The sequence below is a fragment of the Strigops habroptila genome, chromosome 6, assembly GCF_004027225.2.
Source record: "Strigops habroptila isolate Jane chromosome 6, bStrHab1.2.pri, whole genome shotgun sequence".
Classification (NCBI taxonomy): Eukaryota; Metazoa; Chordata; class Aves; order Psittaciformes; family Psittacidae; genus Strigops; species Strigops habroptila.
In genome coordinates, this window is record NC_044282.2 from 56,366,657 (window position 1) to 56,382,686 (window position 16,030).

Sequence of the window (16,030 nt, forward strand, 5' to 3'; positions counted from 1 at the left end):
GGAGATGTGGAATAGGAAGGCAGAAGCAGCTGTGGTGGCAGGGAGAAAATGGTAATTGCTTTTTCACTTAGAAAGAAAGTCAGTCAATTGCACTTCTAGGGAATGATTAAAAATCCTATTTTGTGACAGGCTGTTTCCAGTCCTGACACAATTTTTGTGTGGATCTGCAAGCCAGCACTGATTATTACCATGACTGTTCACATTCATCTGTTACAGGCTTCCAACCACCAGTTTTACAAAAATATTGAGAAAATCATCTTCCATGTATCTTAAAGGTATGAAGTCTTCTACATTGCAGTCTTTCAACCCAGGCATTTCCCTACACAGCTTGTTCCTCACTTGGTTCACTTATTAAGTTCAGCTAAGCATTGTCATATTGTCTGGTCTTCCTCTTCCCCCTGTGACAGGGAGTCAGTGATTAGGTGGAAGCTGAGGTTACTTCAAAAGATCATAAAGGACAAAATTTATCGTTGGGTAAAACCACCTTCTATAACCCAAACTCTCCTTCAGCCAGTTCCACTGACTGTAAAAATGGCATGGGACCAATTTTTAAAACAACCAATATCAGTGATGTCATAATTACTATCAGGGACTCTCCTTTGTCGGGTGAAATAACTGAGCTCCTTTGGGTCAAAGAAGTATCTGAATCTGGAAAGAAGACTTTCATGCTTTAACGTAGACTAGTCCAGGCAAAAAGCTCATTTGGGATCATGCTGTCTGTTTGAGGAAAGTTTTCCAGCATAATTAACCTTATAACTAAAAAAGATAATGTGTATGTAGAGCCTCCTGGGATGAAGAGATGGAAAATGGCACAGGGCTCCAGTAAACATTTTAGGTCCCTTGCTATTTGTATATGTCTTTTCAAATTTTCCCAGACCTTGAAGCACTGATCTAACAGACCCTAATAAATTAATTAACACTGAGACTGGGAGTATCCTAGTAGGTCTGGAGAACAGAGAATAGGCAGAAGAGGCTGAAGGATATCTTTAGGACAAGAGGAAATGTCCTCAAGCTGCACCTAGGGACGTTTAGATTGAATATTAGGAAACATTTCTTCCCAGAAAGGATTGTGAAGCATTGGAACAGGCTGCACAGGGAAGTGGTGGAATCAGCATCCCTGGAGGTATTTAAAGGACCTATAGATGTGATGCTTAGGGACATGGTTTAGTGATGGACTTGGCAGTGCTGCATTAAAGATTGGACTCGATGATCTCAAGCATCGTTTCCAACTTCAACGCTTCTCAGATTCTGTGAAAGATGCTGGGTGAAGGGGTGGTGGGCAGGGCTGCACACGGGCCCTGTCACCCGTGTGTCACAGTGCCATCACCTGGCAAATCAGCAGTTGCAGCAGGGGAGGCTTAGATTGGATATTAGGACCAATTTCCTCCCACAAAGGGTTGTGAAGCATTGGAACAGGCTGTCCAGGGAAGTGGTGGAGTCACTATCCCTGGGGGTATGTAAAAGACATGTAGACTTGGTGCTTACAGACATGGCAGTGTTAGGTTAACAGTTGGACTTCATGACCTTAAAGTTCTTTTCCTATCTGATTCTATGATTCTATGACATTAAGAGTGACAGAAGAGCTTTGGTTTGCGGGGGTCTGATGATGTACATCCTTCCCTGTGTAAGAGCTACCCATCTTCCAGTAAGGAAAGTGGTGAAAAGAGCAGTCTATCTTGATACAAAGCAGAGAGTTAGGGAGGAATAAATGTGTCTTGGTCCTGTAGCTCCTGAGGGCATTTGTAAGTTTTGCAAAACTTTGTTTCAGAGACCGAGGGTGCTCCCTCATTGCATTTATCATACCCAAGAGAGAGAGATTTATCCCTGAGAGAAACTGGGACTAGGGAAACCAGCAGAACCTGTCTGGAATGTCCCTTTTGGAAAGGGAGAAGGTGACCTTGCTTAGCCTGTCAAGTGCCACAGCAATGGGATCTCTGTGTCTCAAGGTCAGAAAATACATTGAAACTAATCACCTTAAGAGGGTTCAGAAGGACTTAGAAGTGATCTGTGCAAATAAGGTATAGTGAGACATCCTGCTTTCTTAAGTTCATTTACAAGTGTTTAAGCCTCATTCCTTCATTCCTCACACACTGTTTTCTGTCCTCAATAAATCTTCCCACCTCTCTTCAACCTTGCATCCTTATCTGTGGGGAGGTGGGAGATAGTTCCTGAGCTGGAAGTTGTTAAATTCGTGTTCTAGTCTTTGATCCTTGGAGCTTGTCACTCCCTGCCAGACAGTGCTATTAGTACTGAATTTCTTCAAAGATAGCAGCAGTCTCTGTCTGACGCAGCGAAGAAACATTAAGGGCATCTGAGAAACCCAGATGCAGGGAAAAATATCCCAACTCCTCAACAACAGTGGAGGAGTTCTATACATCCTTGAAGAGGGAAGAGGGAAGATATTTGAATTACAACATGGGGGAGAAGCTGTATTTGCTCCTGATTTGACTGGGAAAGCATTTGCTCTTACCTCTTTACTAGCAAAGTAGCCAGTGCCAGGAGCTGTAGTGGAGCCCTGAAGCTAGCTGGCACAATCAGGCTGTGCTGTGCCATTCAATTTCCTTCAAAATCCGGTGCTTGATGGGAAAGGTCCCTGGTCTGAACTGGCTCCTAATAGTGCTAGGGAACCAAACATTTGAGAGGCTGCTGGTTGGTCTGGGCCAAAACCAGCCAACGGCCTTTTTATGTTTTTAACAGCATGGATGTTAAATTCCTGCATCTGTGCCCTGGTGCTGTTAAATTTACTGGTAGAGAAATGGGCAGTGGCAAATGAAGAAAGAAAATTATACTGCAGGGGGGATCTAATTTTATAACATTCCAGGCTGCAGGAGTAAAACCGCAAATATCTTTATTTTCTCTTAAGCCAGATAGAGACAGCATTTAATATCAAGTGTTCAGCACCCCAATAAAGATCTCTTTCTTCAGTAGTAACAATACTGAAAAGAAAATACAAAGCAAACTTCACAGTCCTACATGGTTCACTGAACTAGCTAAGCACTGTATCCCAGGCTGCTCACTTTTTGGGGCCACCTACCCATCATTTCAAGCTGGGAACACAGGATTTGAAGCCCTAGGAAATCGTGCAGGAGTGTCTTGGTGTCCCTTGCAGCTCTCAGGCAGTGAAAAGAAGACACAAAAAGTCCCATCTGGGTTGTATAAATTAGGTATACTTCAGTGGTATCAACATGCAGGAGAAAATGGTGCTTGTGCTTTCATTGGCATTGCTGTGTTTTTTGATTGATGTCAAATGAATATTTAGGTGCTTAGATTTCTATTTCTATGATTTGTATTCACAATCTTTTCTCTCCAAAAAAAAAAAAAAAAAAAAAAAAGGCCAATAAACTGAAACGTTTAAAATGCCAATGGAGCATACTGCTTAATAATTACTTTCTTTAATGAGAAGACAAGAGAAGAGCAGTGATGCTGTTTGCCTCCAATTTAGCCAGGCCTTCATCACAGTCTCCCATGTTAAACTTATGGTCAAATGTAGGAGATAAAGCACGTGAAAAATTGTCTGGACCATTGGGCTTAGAGAATGATGTTCAGTGCTACAAAGTCCAAATTGCAGTTGGCTTTAGTGGCAACCCTGAATGTAAATTACTGAGATTGCTTAATGTCGTCATTAATAATCTGGATGATGGGGCAGTGCACTCTCAGCAAGTTCATGGACAATATCATATTGGTGAGGTGGTTGATATATGGGGAGTACGGTTGCTATATCAAGGGACCTGGACAGGTCAGATAAGGAGTTGACAAAAGGTTTGACCAAGAGATATGAAGAATCATAGAATCATAGAATGGTTAGGGTTGGAGAGGACCTTAAGATCATGCAGTTCCAACCCCCCTGCCATGGGCAGGGACACCTCACCCTAGACCATGTCACTCAAGCTCTGTCCAACCTGGCCTTGAACACTGACAGGGATGGAGCATTTACCACTTCTTTGGGCAACCCATTCCAGTGCCTCACCACCCTCACTGTAAAGAACTTCTTCCTTATATCTAACCTAAACTTCCCTATGTAAGATTAAACTAATTACCCCTTGTCCTATCATTATAGTCCCTGATGAAGAGTCCCTCTCCAGCATCCTTATAGGTCCCCTTCAGATACTGGAAGGCTGCTATGAGGTCTCCACACAGCTTCTCTTCTCCAGGTTAAACAGCCCCAGCTTTCTCAGCCTGTCTTCATACGAGAGGTGCTCCAGCCCCCTTATCATCCTCATGGCCCTCCTCTGGACTTGCTCCAACAGCTCCATGTCCTTCTTATGTTGAGGACACCAGAACTGTACACAATACTCCAAGTGAGGTCTCATGAGAGCACAGTAGAGGGGCAGGATCACGTCCTTTGACCTGCTGGTCACACTTCTTTTGATGCAGCCCAGGATACGGTTGGCTTTCTGGGCTGCGAGCGCACACTGCCAGCTCATGTTAAGCTTCTCATCAACCAACACCCCCAAGTCCTTCTCTGCAGGGCTGCTCTGAATCTCTTCTCCGCCCAACCTGTAGCTGTGCCTGGGAGTGCCCTGACCCAGGTGTAGGACCTTGCACTTGGCTTTGTTGAACTTCATTGCCTTTATAATTTGGAAACTGATGGTCTGAGACCAGTCCATGTCACCTTACATTGTGTAACAAACACCATCTATAAAACATCAAAATTGGATTGAAAATTATGGGTATTCAGACCTATTGAGTAAGATAAGAGAGCAAATTTCATGGTTCCCAGCATGGAATAGGCACCTCCAGGATTATAGATCTCTTTTTTTATCTATAGCACTACTGGTTAGATTGAAGTCTTGCTGATATTGCATATTTTTAGCAATAGAGCCGCTGGGCTTGGAGAGTGATAATATTTTCATGAAGAAAAATGTCATGCTCAGTTTGTTGTCCTTCCAGGTTGCTTGACATCGCCAAAGAAAATAATCAGATATTTGTGGAGGTATTGGTGATTCCTGGAATAGCATTATTCACTTGAACACTACTATGAAGTTTCCACCCTGATAATTATATTTTGATAGTCTCCTTGATCAAGAGGAAAGACATGTCTAATTTTACAGATATTCTTCACCATCTTCACTAGGATTTAAATCAGGTTACTTTTTCAAACACTGAATGAAGGAATGCAGACAACTGTGTGATCCTGTGCATACGATGATTGATTGAAATGGATACTTTGCACATCATACAGTTGTTACTAGAAACTATTTGGTGGATGTTTAAAATTCCTAAGTACGTTAGATGAAAACTCAGAGCTTCCTGTGAATGGTTCATTAATTGGAAAGGCGTCTAACGTCAATAATGATCACAGTTAGCCCAGCTGAATTTGGTTTTTCCTTGCATTTTAGCAATTTACTTCTGCCAAAGACAGAATATTGAATTAACTGAACACAGACTCACATTGATGAGATTCAGCTCACCTTATTCAGAAATGAGATTCCATCCTTCTGGTTTTGTATGCCTGCAATGTAGATGTCTCCATCTGAAACAGTCATCTTGAACCTGTTTATGTACAAGGGAAAGCATTGAGCAATTTTATCTATTTTAGCTGTCTTTGTTAAGTGAAAGAAAAGGACTCAAGGCAGTTATCCACTGAGTTCGAAGTAAGCCTCCACTAAGTTTAGAGCCTGCACAATTCTGGATATTTACTTTGTAAATGTCAGCATGTGGGCAAATGAATCAAAACTGGTATCTGTTAGTCTAAGGTCCCTATATAATCATCAAGAGGAGCAGACAAAATCAGTAGAAGATCTATTCAACATCATTCAAGATGCGAGGATCTAATCTACATAGGAGTCTACTGCTTTGAATTACTTGTGAAAGGGGACCACCTCATTCTTCCTGTTGACTGCAGGAGACAAGCCTTTTTATGAACACCTCCTTTCCTTCCTTCATTCATGTGGTAAGGTATTGAGGAGTCAATCTATACAATAGTGGATCTGTGCCTATTTATTACACATAAACCTAAAGACATTCAGTATTAGTATGCAAATTTTTGTTGTTCAGGCCACTGCAGTCTTTTATTCCTTTGTGTCCTTGTGTAGTTAATGGTGCGTCCTCACTTGCCAAGGGAAGAAAGATGGTTATGTCTTTTCTTTGTGTGGCGTATCTTTTCATGGTAGGCATTTCTGCTGCTCATCTTCTCATGCCTGCATAGGAGTACACGTCTTCTATTGTCTGCTCTAGTGGAGGGAGGATGAATGATAACCGCGTTCCCACCAGGTGTCTTAGTGTCTTCATGGTGTTCTTGAATCTGCTTTGTTCCTGAAACGTCCTATTTTCTGTAGAATTAGTAACTGCTGATGCAACATCTGCTAGAGCATGTGCTTGTGGGAAGGTGACCTTTGCAGTTCTTTTCTTAAATTCAGGTGGCAAATGCCCAAAAAGCTGTAGATGTGGATGAATGTCTATAGTTACTCACAGCTGAAGTAGGGACTGACCTCATCCTCTGAGTCTAAAAAGCTTTTCTCTGTCATTTAAGAAAACAGGCCAGTATGACAGCACTGAAAAAACTAAATCTTCGTTAAACTCTACATGCAGAGATACTTCAGACCTGAACAGATCCTTACATGTGTTTGGATTGGGCTGCATGATAATTAACCCCTCTATGGCAAGTATCGTTGTTTGGTGACGTTTCAGTCTTGGAATACAGACTACAAAGTATGCACCACTCTATAATAACAATTATCCAAAAGCAGTTGCATACTTCTGTGGAAAAGAACTCCATAATCAACAACATAAAATAAATTGATGTCTGGCTCAGGAAGCCACTGACTGGTAAATCACAGAAAAAGGGGAAATTTTAATTGCTTTTTAGATTTTAGGTGAGGTAGAGCTTTGAATAAAACTGGCTGCTGCAAAAGACAACATGAAACAGAATGAAAATCAATAATCAGAAAAACTGATTTTTTTTCTTTTCAGTGTAGTTCAATTACATAAATTACCAAGACATATGCAGGTGTTCCTTCTGTTGTGCCCAAACAGGAGATGGGAACTCAGATTGCTAACCAGATGGTTGCCCATTTCTGCAGTAAAAATAAAATGGTTGTCACCCTGTGTCTCGTGTTAGCATGCTTGTAAGAGGAAAGAGCTTTTGAGCTTCTCAGAAAGGAAACCCATTATCTACAAAAGAACACAATAAATGTTTGTGCTCAGCCTCCCTCAGGATAATGCATATCTGTACCCCAAGGTTACTCATCAATTACCAGGCAAAATAAACAAGGCTCAAGGGATTTGTTTTCTCCATATACATTTGCAAAATTGCTGTGTTTCACGGGCATGAACAGGAAGTTGGTAAGCTTCTACTTGCAAAAGTTAAGTTTAGCATTGGATTTAATTTGATCAAAGATGTTACTGTTAAAGAAGAAGAAGACATAATCGGTGTAATACAATGGCTTGCCATATTAGGTCTGTATTTTCTCCAGAGCCACATGGTAGTTAACTTTAAATTGTTTTAGAGGCACATTAGTAAATAGATAAATGAGCTACAAGTTTTAAACTGGAATTGTTTCACTCCTGTTTTGTTAATAGTGAAGGGTAAGGATGATGCTGTTACACTGTAGTGCTATTACACTTTAGTGCTATTACATTGTGTTTTATGTTCGCTATGAGATCTAACAAAGGATCAGTGAAAATAAGGGTCTCAGTCACTATTAAATATGATGAGATATTTTACTGGTGTCATAAAAAGTACTGCTATTGTTTTTTACAAAGAGTGGATTCATGTCTTTAAACTCAAATTAAGTTCAAAACAATATACTGATAACGTGATTAACTGAAAATCACTGAACAGCATATCCAGGTTCAATATCAATTAATTCAACAGGTAAACCTCAAAAATACAGTTGGGGTAATACTAGGGGTGTAAATCTCCTCTTGCACCCTCCTCCCATGGTAGGTGCGGGTGCTCCAGATGTACGTATGCTTGTACCACACGTGATGGGGTGAAAGGCCCTGCAAGGTCACACAGCTCCCGGAGGTCCCTAGCTCTCCCTTGCTGGACAGGTTCTCTCTTCCCATGGTCTTGCAGAGGTGAATACTCATCCCAGCCTGAGCAGGGTGGTGATGACATGGTGATGACTACTGGCAGTACCAAACCAGGTTCAGAGTGCTTCTCTTCCCACTGCAAGGTCTCTCTTCCCTTATTACACATTTCCAGGCTTCTTCTACATTTCTTTTCAAGCTGACTCCATCTGTGTTGCCAGAGTATCTTTGCTTTTGGGGGATTATATACAAAGATAAGCAAGTGGGAAAACAGCCATGTCTTGGAGACTGAAGGATCCCTTGTCCTGTACCGGGCACAGGAACAGATGCTCTCCTGGTTGGGTTGCAGTGGAGGTAACAACAGCATGTGACAGGATTGAATGCTTCATAGTGGCAGTTGCTATGCGAGAGCTTTTCCAACTTTGCAGAGTTACAGGACGAATGCATATATTGCATACATACATCAAGACCATCACATCAGTCTGCAGTTTTTGACTGCAGACCTTCTGTTTGTTTATTTATGTGAAAAAGCAGAATAGGTTGGCGTATCCAGAGGCCTCCACATGGCTCCCAACAATTGCATGCTAAACAAATATATTAAACTATGAAGTTTCTTACAAATGCTCTAAAATGACCTGTTTTCTGAATGCAGTCTTTATCTTGCCTCAGATAGCAGCAAAGTGCATCTGTGCCTAAATATCTTTTTCTCTGTCAGCCAAACTGCCGCCTACTGCTGGCATGGAAGCTAGATATATTAGAGATTTATAACAAATTATCAAAAGAGTTTATAATAAATGGGGGTAATCACATTTGAACAGAGCAATTCATTCTGGTAGTAACTCCACTGAATTACACCTGGGATAAATTTAGACCATTATTTATTGTGTAAGTGTTAGCAGTGCAGCACAGCAAATAAGAGTGTGTCTGGGGATCCGGATGACAAAGATCCATGTGGCATTTTTTCCCCTGACTGTTTCTCGTATTGTTCACAGATGGATGTTTCTGCTAAAAGTTAACAGTGAAGCTGATGACTTTGTTTTCATTGAGCTGAACAAGTCAAGTTGTTTTCCCTTCTCAGAAGGTTTATTTTGGCCTATCTTGAGACTGAGAATTAAACCCTGCAGCTGTTCCCAGTACCGATAACAAAAATCACAAAGGAGGCCATCCCAAAAAAATGAAACAGTATCACAAAGTATTTGGTTTTTACAGAATAAAAAGGTGTCCTAAGGATTTTTCAACTTCTGAACTTTTGGGGTCCAAGGAATACACAATATTCATTTCCTATGAAATACTTTGCCAGGCATGTGGGTGGGAAACACATGAAAAAAAAAAGTTGGTTGATATTTCCATACTGCCACCATTCTTGGAGGTTTAAAATAAATGTCAAATACAGCAAGAGTTTTAAGATTGTGAAGGTAAGTAGCACAGCTTCAAGAACAAGTGAGTCAAAGGCTGTGGTCCCATCTTTTGTCTTGGATAATAGTCCAAACAAGCAATGATCTGCAGGGAATGCCATGTTTTGCTAGGTGAGTAATTCTTCTCGTACTGAGGTTGTAAGTAACACCACAGTTTCTTAGGTCATTGCATTCCCTAGTAGTTGGGATGTTTATTACTACAAGATCTAGAAATACCGTTAAGCACAGGCACAGTGACTTCTGTTCTTACCAGATGAGTACAACTCTTACCCATTACTTCAGAGCTGTTCCTCATTCAGGGGGGGTTGATTGCTGCAGCCCAGGTACAATGAAGTATTTTCCTGAAATTTTTGCAGACTTGCATTAGAGCAATTGATTTGGGAAGGTGACAGAAATTTTCAGCAATTCCAGGTTTCCCTGCTCTAGACAAGCACTCTCATCTTGTTGTGTGTTTTGATCACTGCTACTGACTAAACATACCAAGGCATAAGCCCTCTTTGCAAGTTATTTCTGGTTTTCTCTTCAGTGCCCACTGAACAGCAGTCAGAGGGGCTATCTGCTCAGAGTTCGTTCCTTTCTGGTTATTCCATTTTTTTTTTTTGTTGTGGAAGAACTTAGTTGTATTTAGCTTTCTTTTTCCTCATAGCCTAATAAGAGGAAAGAATAGTTTCATTTATCTAAGTCATCCACTCATTTCATTTCTTCTTAAAGGAGCTACTGTGCTGTCATCTTTGAACTTGAGCTCAAAAAAAAAAAAAAAGAATCCAAGAAGGGGAGGCTCAAAATAGTCCTATCACAGTCTGAATGTACCGCTTATCTCATTTTTGAGTGTCTTCCTTTCAGACAGGTTTTCAATGGGGTTATTTAAGTGGAGGCTTTTTTTAAACTTTTGTGATTCTGCTCTTGTAACAGAAAGCTCTGAAAAATGAGAGGAAGGCTGGGAAAGGGCCTGTTTGTGTCTATGCTGCCTTTTAGATGTTTGTGAGCAATAACAGGAGAGGAAGAGGAGGTCAAGAGAAGACAATGAGATGTGAATGTTTTTTCAAAACAGCAAGACTGAAAGGAGGACATCCTTCGCTGTATCTAGCCAAGCCTCAAAAGAGCTGTGCATGACATCCGGCTGATCGGAGAGCTGACCACACTGAGTGTATTCAGTCAGTAAGTTTAATAATTTCTTAAGTCTTCCCAATTCAGCTGTTTCTTCGCACATGACACCGACTCATCTCATTACAAAACCATCATTACTTGTGATGGTTTTGGAGTTACACCCTGTCCTAAAGTTGCTGCTGAGAGATAACAGATGACTCGACAGGATGAGGGGACGTTTTAGGAACCTAGGGAAAGTGGTAAACACATAAATAACCTTTCCCATCTCTCATGACATGTCTGTGTGCCCTGCCTTGGGCAGCTGAAGATAGGCAGAGAACAGTAAATCATTCTGCCCTTGCTCCTCCCAGAGGAGAAACATTTGAATGTCTCTGGTGATGGGCTTGTCAGGAATATTTTCTTCACCTCGACAACATGAGTGATTCTGCCAGGAGTGTGGGAGCTAACACTTGTGAGGAAATCATTTCCAATATTAATGAAAGCCGTCAGCATCATTCCTAAGTGCAGCCTGTCCTTTTACCTAATCTCACATCCTGCAGCACCATTGCCCAATCTATTTTAAAATGCACTCACCGATGCAACATGTCTGTGGCTTCCCTCACAGGCCCTGACTTGTGTTATAGCACAGAAGTACCCGTCAGTCCTTATGGCAGAGGTGGCAATCCTGTGTCACAAGGGATGCCACCTTTAACACTTTCTACCAATATCTGTAAAACAGTCTGTAAAATGTGCTGCTCATGTCTGTTGCATGCTTTAATAGCTTATACATATGAATATATATATATATACCGCCTACAAGTGGCAGTAATGATGACTATGGAACACTGCAGGAGTAGACTTGGTTGATTTGTCTAGATTAATATAAGAGTTCACAATGCTTTGGGAAGGACATTAAAATAATAGAAGAAAGGGGACATCTTCACTACATGACTATGAATATGGTAGTGGAAGATTGCATGGCACTGCTGCTGAAGGTCAGTAATATGCAGTGGTATGACAAAGTGACTATTTAGTAATAAAGGTGTAGGGAATACTTAGGGCTACTTTTGCTGCATATAAATCAATGCTGCATCTCAATCTTCATTCCTATGTTTTTATACTGCATCATAAAAAAGATATAATAAAAGTAGATATTGTTCAGACAAAAGTGATCAAAATGGGCTAAAGAAAGAGCCTGTTTTCTTTTGGGGTCAGGCCACTATGGTACTTTCAGATTGGCTACACCGAAAACATGTTTTAGTAAAAAAAAGAGAAAAAGGTTATGTACAGAAAGTAACTGGATAAAATGATCTCCCTAATATATCCAGATGGTGAAACCTGGGACCTTATTAGTCTGCTGAAGTTTTAATGTGGTCACTGGCAAATTGCCATTTATAATTGCATTATTCCTTCCAAAAAAACCCAACAACCTTAAACTCAAATCATCCCACCATAGTTATATTGTCCTCAGGTGTAATGGTCACTGCACAGTCTGCAACTGAATTCCTGATTTATTCACTTCTACAATTGCCTATGATGCCTACTTTACATCTATGCAGGCTAAGGACCAAGGTGAAAGCCTTTGCTATATTTTGCTACGGCTCTTTATTTAACTTTAATTCTTTTCACTTTAGAGAGACGGACAGCACTGTCTTTCCAAAAGTAGGCTGACGACACTTTGTTTTCTCTTTGAAACCTCTAATTCTGGCTTGTATAAGTTGCTACCTCTTCTCTGGTGTCTGTGGAAAGGTGCTGATTTATATTACATGATAGCCTGGTCTTTTTTGTTCAACATTTATTTTCAGTGTTCTGTGCCTAAAGGTAGTTTTTGGCCTTTTTACTATTATAGCATCCAGAAAGGGAGGAGCCTTTCTTAAAAAAGCTTGAAAACCTGCTTTCCTTGAAAAAATTAAATGGAAGGCATTGAGCTTTTCTATGTCCCTCTAAAACATGATTACACATAGACTACTGTCAAATTAAGTCAGATCTGCTGCAGGCTTGTGTTCATATGAGAACAATAGGGTTTTGTGTACTACAAACAACATTCTCTCCCCAGCCATCCCCTAATACTCCAGAGACATAAAAAATAATATAGCAAAAATTGGGAAAGTGAAAGAAGGAAATTGATGAGCAGAGGCAGCAGAAAAAAAGAGGTATTCTGAGCACAGATGTTTAATTAGAGGGAGAGACAATGCATTGATGAGACGCATGCAATATGCTTGAAGGAAAAAGAGATACAGAAAGGGAACATCTTTTTACAAAACCTGCCTATTCTGTAACAGCTGGAAGAGTGAGTACTGCATTGAACTCACCATCAATAATATTGTTTAGATTGGTTTCTTTGTGATGTTTATGATATACAGGTGATGGAAATCTCTAGTGTTTTTTGTAGTGTCTTAGGCAACACGAAAAATACATGAATTTGAATAGTAGACCTACAGTTCAATTGCACCTTCTTACAAATAGCCTTCAACTCCAGATCCTCAGGATTGTTAAATAAAGAACTGAGCCGGTATGCCGATGGTGGTTCTAAGACAGACAGAAACTTGGATGGTACAAGCTATTGTGTGGGTTTGAAGGAAACCTCTCTTTCCTGGCTATATTTTAAATATCTAGAGGAAGAATTAATGTTATATGTAGAAGAATTCGTTATGGTCAATTAGCAGCAGCATGGTTCTGTAGGTATGACAGCCTGCATTTTTTTCTGTCAGCAGAGGAAATCTCTGTGGCACAGAGTAGGACTGGTTTATATTTAAGCTTGAGAATTTACATGTGGTAATGAGTGAAAAAACCTGCAGTGGTAAACTATGTCTCTGCCCATTACTTGCAACAGATGATAATTTTGTCAAATGGACTTGTCAGTAAAAGTTAATGACCAAAACTGTCTGTACATATTTAGCTTACTGGTCTGGTTTGTGATTTATGCTGCGATACCTTTGGCTATAAACCCAGGGCTTTTTTGGGGAAGATGATTCCATGATTTCTGGGAATATGTTAGTGTAAGGCAAGGTTTTATTTTTATATATATATGCACTAATTTTTTAGCAGCAGTTATTACAGGATTTTTAAGTATGTTCCAGAACCTAAATTTAACCGACACTCTGCTCTACAGTCCTCAAAGGTAAAGATATCACTGCAAAACCCTATATATCTCCACCTTCTTGTGCCTTGTTGGAGGGCCTGATCTGTTGTTTGGGCAGAGCAACCATGCTACAGGGAGCTGTGTTTCCTGGTTGTCAAGCTGAAAAGGACTCCAGTGAGACTAGTATCGTCGTAAGGGATCAACCGTCTGAGCTATAGAGGATGACAAGGAGTCTTAATACTGTAGTAAAGCAATGTGGACCACTGCATATGATACAGGACTGATTTTTTTCATCTGTCATACCTCAATTGACTTTGCCTGTTTATGATCCTGGAGATATGGAAAGTATAAATTTTTGGAGTTACCCAGACTTGTGGATCATTCAGCTGTAAAACTGAAAAATTTGTGTTGATCTATGTTCTAGTGCAAAGTGTTTTTATTTTCAGCTTCTGTAACAAAACTCAGATGAAATGCTTTGCATTGCTGAATACTAAATATGAACCAAAGACAGTTCTGACAGTGCTAATGCTCGATAGCAATGGAATAGTCTGCAGAAAAATGAGATGCACATTTTGCAGCATTTAAAACCTTATTCAAAACCATGATTTATAATGGCTGAAGGATATAATATCAATGCTTCACTGACTTCCCAAAGAAGATGCCCTAGTATTGCGAAACTCTACTGCATCCAGTACCTTCAGCTTTCCAACAGATGGTCACAAAAGGAGGTGACACAGACCTGTATGGTTTGTTGGCAGGTACCTTGTGGCAAAAACTTCAAAGCCTAGCTTGACCGGAACTGAGTATATGTTTTCTTTGAGTTTGCAAGGAAAAGCGAGATTCATGAGAGATTATTACCTCTTACAGAAATTCCAAAGAGCATAAAGTTCCTCTTCCCTGCATCTGCGCTTTTTATTTCTTTTGCACAGCTTTCTTTTTAACGTTCTGCAAGGTTTTTGACTTTTTTCCCCAGAAAAATCACCAGGCTACTGAAAAAAAAAAATCAAAGCCATCAAGTGCACTTCCCCTTCAAGGAGACATAAATACCATGAAATTACCATCATCAAGGAAGACCTTTATTTGCTAACAGCTTGAAAAGGTCTTTGGATGATGAAAACACTATCACTTCCTTATGTCTTTTCAGAATGATTTTTTTCCTTTGTCCTTTAACATCTAACAGTGATCATGATTCAAATTGAAAAATCATCTATCATCATTCTCTTTGCAACTGTGTGTTAAAGGACAAAGTCAATATATATAGTAGAAAAAAAAAGTCAGGCTGAGTCTTCATTGGCTTTTCAGTTGGTGGCATGTTTATTTGGTACTTCTTGGAAGGTTTAACAACAACAACAAGGAAAAGATTATGTATTTCAGTGGGGCAAGAGGAGCACTCAGAGACTTAGCAAACTAGGAAAATTAGAAATTAGGAAGCCCTCCCTCCATTTCTCCTGCAAGTCAGTGCATGATATTAAAGACTTATTGAATACAGCTAGGATGGCAAACCCTTATTTCAAATCTATCTCAGGAGGAAAAATCTGAACTGATTTTATACATATATTTCACATTGGTTTCACATTGGTGAACAAACCAATTTGAAGAAGGGATAAGGCTAATTAATAGCCTCTCAAACCCTAGTTCAGAGGCTATTGAAGCCAAATCAGAACAAGGAGTGTCTGTATTTTGGGATAGGTACATGCTAGCTGCAGTGACTCTTTTGAAGGAAAGACTCATAATTTGGGAGGGTACTTGGTTTTTTGTACAGCATTCAGCCTCAGAGCTGACTTGGGCTGTCTGCTCTACTGCACTGGGAAGAAGTTTGGAGAAACCTGGTATTTTCTCAAGAACTTTATCATCTTCACTCACTCAGTTCCCCTGAACTCACATAGCAGTGGCAGCAATATAAATGAAAGGCTTGCACCTAGGAGTTGTACGCTTTGTGGGCTCAGCTCCTTCATTCTTGCCAGCCATCATAATTAAGGCCCAAATGTACCTCTGCCAGTTTGCCCATTTCCAGAAGCCCAGATTAATTTGTACAGAAAGTGTAAAATGTCTCTGCAGAGAATAATTCTACTTTTAAGAAGGTGGTGCATTTGCTCTGCTTGCTCTTGCAATCACATGCTTAGACATCCTCTACTCCAGTCCATCTGGCAGCTACACATGGAAGCAAAGCCCACATGTCAAGTGCTGCTGTTTATATCCTAATTAGCAAGGGAAACCTCTTGCTCCAACATATCTGACACAGAGTTAAAAATGGGAAACATCCATTGTTTGACAGTCTGGCATATAAATTAATGAAGTAACTTCTCACATCATAAAAGCATATAGGACTGGAAAGGACAGTTGGAGAGTGAAATCTGTTTCATAATTGCATGCAAACTGTGTTATGGACCAGTAGTTAAAAAGGTCAGTGCCACATAACGAGTTGCAAACTTTCTGGAGATTGCTAGCAAACCAAAGGCAAAAAGATGAAAAG

At 40.3% G+C, this 16,030-nt stretch overlaps 1 long non-coding RNA gene across 1 annotated transcript; it reads right to left on the reverse strand.

Moving 5' to 3' along the window:
• Positions 1 to 1,150: 1,150 nt before the first annotated feature.
• Positions 1,151 to 15,108, reverse strand: LOC115610030. Its single transcript, XR_003992084.1, has 3 exons — positions 15,099 to 15,108; positions 11,906 to 11,911; positions 1,151 to 1,229 (listed from the first exon to the last, which is right to left on the reverse strand). It is a non-coding gene; the product is annotated as an uncharacterized LOC115610030 (long non-coding RNA).
• Positions 15,109 to 16,030: the final 922 nt, after the last annotated feature.